Raw genomic sequence first — 8,628 nt, 5'->3', positions numbered from 1 at the left:
TAAGCCTTAACTTGGCTATTTTATTACGAGAATGGCTACTCGCTGCACTGGGAGTGGAGAGATGGCGAGAGTAGCGTGTACCCACGTGGCAATGGGCTAGAATGGTGGAGTACTGTATTCTCAGGGTGGCGTGGACCCGTTCTTGTTGTAGAGGATCTAAGGGTGGGTTGGTATATATAGGTTAGGGACCTACATATATCGTGTGCTTGGGAATCCCCAGTAGGGTTTTAATCGGTTCGAATCGTCGTTGCTCCTCGGTTATGGAGACTCAACTCGCTGTTCATCATCGTAGTAAATAAATGAAACTTGAGGAAGATTTGAGAAATGGTTCAATATGAAGGTCAAGATCTCAATACGAATCATGGCAGGTTCATATATGATCTTGATCAAAGTTACATGTTGAAATAAAGAATCTTGTTAAAAGAGCTTTTACGAAAAGAACCTTGTTTATTGCTAAAGCCTTACCTTGAATCCCTGAGCCTACATTCCTGAGTATTATCTTTTGTTACTTCGGTTAAGTCTTGTTGAGTACTTTTGTACTCAAGGTTCGTTAACCCTCGTTGCAGGTGAGCCTCATGGGTAGGTCTGTCTTGGACCGTGCTGCATGACTAGTTGTTCAAGTCGAATGATGATAAGTAAATGTGTGACCCTTAGGCAGGGTATTTCCTTTGTGTGTTATATTTTATGTTACTAATACCACTCCACTACTATGGTTTGTAATAATAATCGTACTTAGTTTGTGAAACAACTATTTTGTAAATTAAGTTATTATAAGACTTCCGCTATTTTACTCTGATGCATATTAATGAATAAACTGTTGTAATACTGCAATGACTCTATAATGGGATCCTGTTTAGAAATCATGGATGATTCGGGGTTCTTCGAGGACACCCGACAGTCTTCTTAAGTTACCGGGAATGTATGCATAGTCATCAGAGGTCATTGGACAGTGATAGGTGCATGTGAGCCATATAATTCAAGAGGTTCTGCCACACATGTCGGATGAAGAAAGTATCATGTGGAGATCTATGACGAAGGGCCATTCATTACAGATCGAATATTATTCATCATAGATGTGTAATTAGTTCAATGACGAAGCCCTATTTGTCACAGTATTAAAGGAGATCACCACCAATGGGATGCGCGACTGATCTGTGATGAAACACTGCGCTCTTCTATGACGTGTTTTGTGACAATGCTTGATTTCATCATAGATAGGGAGGGTTCGAGGATCATCACCACTGATCTATGACGAAACTAAAATATTTGTCATAAAAATGATCTTCTATGATGAATTTGGATTCGTCATTAAGATTTTTGTCATACAAGTGGATATTTCTAGTAGTGCGAGTGGTTGGTGGTGATTGAGGAGTTCTTGTAGGGCCTAGATGATACATAGCAGTCAATGATGGCAATCCTATAGGGTTTAGGTGCACATACTCTGTAGAGTTAAAACTATAAGTATAGCCACGATCTTGGTTATGATCATTCATGTGAATTGTTTCACCCTACTAGTCTTCTCTTATGCTGGCTTCTCTCCACCGAAGATAGGTCTGGCTTGAGGACGTTGATATGAGGGGCATGCAGAGGCTGCCTCATCTCTTAGACTAAGAGTATGAAGGTGTTGTGAGGGATGATGAGTGGTGAGGTGCGGTGATGAGTCGATGGTGAGAATGAGTGTTTGGGTTGAGATTTGAGAAGATATATTATATATTTACGCTCCTGCATGTGCTAAGGATGCAAACCACAACCAAACTATTAGGATCGCCAGATCCCCTTATTTTCTACTTTCCACTAAAGCTCATCCATGCTGACCTTGGCCTACACACATCCGGTGGTGTCTAGATTTCTTAACTTGCAGTGATGTTGAAATTAGTAGCAAGTTTCGTTCTACACTCAAGGATGCCTCTAGGATTGGAGATTCGCCAAGCTTCGCTTCCATGATAGAATAACAATGTTTTGATTGTTGTTAGTTGTAACCAAACTATTGTAATTTATTTATTTGTGCACTCTGATGTTGTATGACTCTATAATCAGCTATAATTTGGACGCCCAGTGATAGCCGAGATATCCTAGGACTATCACAGAGGGGCAAAAAGGTCAGGATTTCTATTTTGGAAATCCCGGTCTATTATAGGTGGTATTAGAGCCATACTTGACTGTAGGATGAAACCTTAGGACCAAACACTAGTATAGAAGCCATAAAAACTATTTGTGAAAACACTTGTTCCCTTCCTGCCTTGATTTTATTGCTACCCGACTTCCCTCACTATGGAAAGTTGACCTAGGAACATTCTCAATTGCTACCCATGCTATAGTTTGGTAGTTGTGTGAGACTTAGGAGTCGCCTTAAGAGAACACAATCTATATAGGAGTTGTAATGATGTTTGATTGTTTAGGTCTTGTGTTGTTGTGCTTCTTGTATCTAAGTGTAGGCTAGAAGCTATTTTATGTGCTGTATGTGAGGCTCCAAGTCTTAGTGATCTTAGTCAGCTAACCAAAGGCCATCCTATGATTAGACATGTGACCCCAATTACCAGAGTAAAAATAATATAGAGCTCATGCATCATACCTTCTCCTTGCAGAACATGATGCATTTGAAGCATATAGATCATCCGATAAAAGCCATCAACCTTAGATGAGCCCATAGAGCCAGCCTTCAAGAGACAGTAACCCCTAAATCTCAGGGATGAGATTCTAGTACGGGGGTGGACTATAACTACCTGGATTTTTGTGCAACCCAAAATCCCAACTTTTTAAAATTTTTGCTTGAATGTTTGTTGCATGTAAATATTAGGTCAAACTTAAGTCAAATGTTTTCCCTTCTCACCCCAAATTCAAAATCCAAGCCTCAAATTTTTTTACAATGAACTACTTGTCATGAAGACTGATCACCTACATGACAAGAGGTGTTTTCAAATAAAATGTTTTTGAGAACATTAAAACCTTGGTTGAATTCAACGTGCAACCCGCATGCATGATTTATATTTCATAAAATGAAAACCTAACTCTCTGTCTCTCACTCATCCCCTTCAAATTGGGTTTATGAATAATCGGTGCACCACATGTAGTATGTATGTGTGATTTGGTTCTTCCTTGTTGTGCTTAGAGGTAGCCTTCTCCTAAACCCCTAGAGTACAATATGAAAAATTCCCCTTTACCCTCTCCTTCCTATTTCCATCTGCTAATCATCTCTATGCATGTACGAGGTGTGGTAGCACTCTACACCAAGCTGCATGCTCCTATACCTTGGGCCCACACCTCCTCACGTATAAGCGCTTACTTCTCTCCATTTGTGTTTACTTATCAGCAACTTTTTACTGTAGCAAATTTGACCATCTATTTTTTCTTCTAAAAAAATCTTAGATACTTCAATGTATATAACACTAATGAAGTATGTTTAATAAAAAATCATATATGTGAAAACTTGATGTATCTAAAAATCTTTTGTAAAAAAAACATATGGTTAAAATTGGTACAGTAAAAATTCGGTGACAAGTAAATGAAAACAGAGGTAGCAGATACATCACCGTTGTTGGCTTGGCCCGTCGACTTCCTGCCTGTCTCAACCAGCAGGCCACATAGCACCCTCCTCTCCCATGGGCTTCGGCCATGCAACTCCAGCAGCAGCGCGCAGCCTAGCTACCTGCCTCTCTGATGCGTGGCACGCGCGATCGCCGTCTTCACATGACAGCAGAGCGCTGCGGAAGCCATCGCATAGCCGGGCCCAGGAGCTAGCCTCCTGGAGCCGTTGCCCCGTTAGACGCCATCTGTGGGCCCGTTTGTTAGTCGCAGAAGGAGGAAATCTCTGTCAGACGCCATCTCCTTCTTGTCGAATCGTGCTCCTCTGTTTTCCTGTTCCCCATCCCCTACTTCCGTCCGCCAGCATCGAGCCCCATGACGCCTGGCTAGAGGCCCCACTGTCCTGCCTAAAGCCGTGCCCCCACCGCAAATTGTGGACGAGCGCCCAGTGACCGCACCCTAGCCCCGCTCATCCTTCTCAAAGTTTCTCGAGTTTGGGCTGATGGTTGCTGGCCATCTGTCCACCACGGCACGCACGTCGGTGGTCATTGCCATCCACAGCACGGACCCAGCCTCGGATTCCCTCGCTGCTACCAGTGGCCATGGACCCTACCCAGTACGCCACCTTGACCACGCCCCGGACCGATGTGACCATGCTCCTGATGCTCCCCTTCTAGAACCTTCCTAGCTCGCTCACCTGCCTGTGCCTCTAGATGATCAGCCACGTCGCGCCGGCCATCACATCAAGCTGGCATGGATGCCGGTGCCCCTCTCAGGAACCCTAGCCTTAGGACTATTAAACCCCCAGTCTTCGCTCTCCTCGCCATCTCCCCACCTCCGCCTAAGGATTTCCAAACGGGCCGGTTGAAATGGGCTGGCACAAGCCCGGCACAAAAAAGCCCAGGCCCTAGCCCGGACCTAGCCCTGCCCTAGCCATGCCCATGCCTAGCCCTGGCCCGGTGCCATGCCCATGCCTGGGCCGAGGAAGTCAGCTCGTAGTGCTGGCCTAGGGCACGACCCGTTCCATCGGGCGGCACTGGCTCAGGCACTGGCTGCTGGTATATAAGCCACCCGCCACTGGCCGCCCCCCCCACCATCCAAACCAAAGCTCATTTCGCCTGCTCTCGTCTCCCTCACGCCGCTCTCAGTCTCGCTCGTCGCTCTCGCCCACTGTCAGTCTCGCTCCTTGCTCTCACCCGCTAGTCGTCCCATCTCCCTCGCGCCGCTCTCGTCTCGCTCCTCGCTCAGGCATGGCTGCCGGCTACGGTATATAAGCCACCCACCGTGGCCTGCCCCCCCACCATCCAAACCCTAGCTCATTTTGCCTACTCTCATCTCCCTCACGCCGCTCTCATCTCGCACCTCGCTCTCGCCCATTCGCCTAATCGTCGCCTCGTTCCCCTACTCCGCCGTGTCCATGGTGTTCTTCGGTGGGTAAGGGGTCAGATCCAGTGGGTTCCATCCTCAATCTCCCTGCTTTCCCTCTCTACCCTCAATCTCCCTCTTCTCTCTCAGATCTAGGTGGTTCCCGCCTTCAATCTCCATCTAATACCTTGTTCTTCATCCTTGAAAGTTGATTGAGACTTGTTCGTAGCATCCTCGACGAATCTCCATCTTCTGTCCGTCGTTCTCATCGCCGGCTGCCACCACCTCTAGGGCTCTGGTCTCCATTGAGGTACCAAGGTTGTGCATCCGGTCCATCTCATCATCGTTTCTGGTGCTCCGGCTCTAGAGGTAACCCTAATGCCCTACCCTAACCCTAATCCCCTACTGTAACCCTAATCCTCTACCCTAATCCTCCATCTATTGTTGATTGATGTAGTCGTCAAGGAACCGGAGACGGCAAAGATGGCCCCAGGCATAGGCAGGCATCCGATGAAGGGGAGTTTGATCACTCCTAGAACTGATGAGCTGTGGATGTGTGGGTTAGCCAAGGATGATGAGGAGGACGATGTCCGCGAGGACTGTGCCGAAGCTATTTGGGTAGTGTGCTGCTGATCCCCTTCCCTGTGACCAAGATGCGGTCCCTAGTCCATGGGGAAGGGGCCTGATCCCGATGCCGACTGGTGGTGACTAGTGAGGTGGCATGCTCCAATCGGCCTTCTACCTCTGCTATCTGGGATGATTTTGAGAAGCACTTCAAGAAGGTGCTAGGTAAGGCGAGACCCATCAGGTATGCTGCCACTTGCAAACATTGCAAGAAACAATACTCTGCTTATTCTGCTAATGGACACTGGACATCTTATTCGACATCTTAAGGTTTGTGTTAAGCGTCAGTGAGAAATGTTGCATGTCTCAAACTCAAATTGGTTTTAATCCTGATGGTTCTGTTCGTCGCTGGGAGTACAATGCTGATGTAGCTCGTGTTGAGCTTGTTTGTATGCTTGCTAGGCTAGATTTACCTTTACTGATTGGTGAAACTGATGCCTTTAAAGATTACATTAAAACTGCTCATAACCCTGCCTTTGCACCTATCTCTAAGCAAACTACTGGTAGAGATCTATTTAAGCACTTCAATGGTAAACATGAAAAATTAATGACTTGTTTGTAAGACAATGTTGTTTCATTTGTTGCTGTTACCTCTAATATTTGGTCTGGAAAGGCCAAAGAAGATTATCTGTCTATTGTGGCTCATTTCATTAATGCTGATTGGCAATTAGAGAAAAGGGTGCTTGGTTTAAGGTTGATTGATGTCTCCCATAATGCTGAAAACATTGCTGAGTGTGTTAAAACTATCCTTGCTGAGTATGGTATACTTAACAAGGTTTTTCTATGACTTTGGATAATGCATCTGCCAATAAAAATGCAATGGATAAACTGAAACCTATACTTAAAGAGTATTTAGGTGCTAATCTATTTTTGCATCAACGATGTGCTTGTCATATTATTAACCTGATTGTTAAGGAAGCATTGGCTTGCTAGTTAATCCTCTCATTGACAACTTTAGAACTGCAATCTCTTTTTTGAACTCCTCTAATTAAAGAATTGCTACATACAAGAGTTATTGCATTGCTAGCAGTGTTAGACCTAGGAAGTTCTCACTAGACATGGATGTTAGGTGGAACTCCACCTACCTTATGCTGAAAACATTGTTACCTCACAGGAGTACTTTCAGTACTTTCATTGAGGCTAATTACCCTAGACCTGCAGGTAGTCCTTTCCTATTGACTGATGATCACTGGGATATGGCAACTAAGATGTTGCAATTTCTTGAACTATTTTATGACTCTACTGTTGCTTTATCTGGTGTGTACTATCCTACTTCTCCACTTATGATTCATCATATTGTTAAGATTGCTGTTCACCTGCATAAATATCAACATGATGAACATATCAACATGATGAACATCTGAGATCTGTTGTGCAGTCTATGATTGACTAAATATAATAAGTACTAGGAAGAACATTCCTGATCTTCATTCCATTACATTCATACTAGGATCCAAGAGCTAAGATTAAGGGCTTTACCAAAGTGCTTAGAAAGTTGAATTCTCTTTTTAATGTTGATTACACTAACAAGTTGCTGGACACCAGAGCTCTTCTTTATAGAATGTACAACAGGTATGATGGAATGTATGGCTCTGTTAGGCTCAAAAGGGCTGTTCGTACATCCCTTTCTGGTAAAAAAAGAATAGCTTGGGCTAACATTTATGATGATGATGAGCTTGACATTGGAGTTGGCTGTTCTTCCCTCCCTCCTAATCTTGATCAGTCCAGGGGTGTTTCTGCCACTTCTTTGCTATAGGCAGCTTCTGCTTCTAACTCTAGTGAGCTTGCATCCTACCTGGACTCTGACACAGTTAGCCAGTTAGAAGATGATTTTGACCTCATGCAATGGTGGCATGAGCACAAGCTTACTTATCCTGTGCTTTCTATTCTAGCAAAAGATTTTTTTACTAGTGCCTATGTCAACCATTTCTTCAAAATCTACCTTTAGCACTACTGGTAGGATCATCGAGGAGCGTCACCAGAGGCTAAACCCTAAGACTGTGGAGGCACTAACCTGCATCAAGGACTGGGAGAATGCTGAATCAAGACTGCAGCACATGGTGGAGGATAAGGAGCTAGAAGAGGCCTTTGAAGCACTTTATCTTGATGTTGATTAAGTTCCCCATTTATGTAATGGTTCTGTAATAGCTATTAAGACTTGGACATGTTGGAGGCTAGATGTAATGAACTTATGAACAATCTTAGGAGCTGGCTATACTCTTTTCCTATTTAGGGTTTCTCACAAGGATGAGTTTTACCTAAACAGGTTTTTAATGAGGCAGCCATTGCATAGCTCCTACTTTAATTAGTTTTAGTTTCAAAACTTGCCTGTGTTCTTTGCTGTTCTTTGCTGGCATTGTCTGATGTTTTTGATGAGTTAGAAGTTATCTCTGTGAACTTATGATTTGAATGAATGTTTTTGTAATTTCAGTGCTAGGGCCGGCACGGGGCACGCTGGGCTGCCGTGCTGGCATGGCACGCCAGGCATGGTCCAGCAAGTTTAGTGATGTGCCTGGGCCTGAACTCTGGCATGGTGGCATGGCACGGCATGGCATGCCTCATCAACTATGCCTGCCGTGCTATGCCTAGGCGGGCCGTGCCCAGGCGGGCTAGGGCCATGTAGTGCCATGCCGGCACGTTTGGAAATCTTTACCTTCGCCGCCACATATGCCTCCCTCTCTTGTCTCTGCCTACCTGCTCCCTCCGTCCACCTTCAGCCAATGGCGCCGATGCTATCTGTGCGGGGAGGCGATGCCACCGCCCGAGGTTCGTGATGCTGTCCTCACCCTCGAGACCACGCTACCGATTGACGGCGACCCCATCTCCGGCGCTGCTCCACCACGTCCACGCTAGCGTCATCATGCCCACGCACGAGAATGCCAGGGCACACCACAACCTCACCCTCCCGGCCTCTGCACGCCCTATTGGTAGCATCTACCTCCGGTGAGCCTTCCTCCATGGCCAAAAGCTTCCTCCTTTACATCCTTTATCATCATCCCTAACCAAGAGCGACCGCCCGAGCCATGCTTCTTGTTCCGCAGCATCACCTAGCCGGCAACATCATGGCCATGACCCCATTTGGCATCATGCAACCCCCGCACGGGAGGTCACCATCGT

Source organism: Miscanthus floridulus, chromosome 2 (assembly GCF_019320115.1).
Source record: "Miscanthus floridulus cultivar M001 chromosome 2, ASM1932011v1, whole genome shotgun sequence".
In the NCBI taxonomy this organism is placed as follows: Eukaryota; Viridiplantae; Streptophyta; class Magnoliopsida; order Poales; family Poaceae; genus Miscanthus; species Miscanthus floridulus.
The sequence above is the reverse complement of the archived record's forward strand: the minus strand, read 5'-3'. Positions refer to the sequence as shown.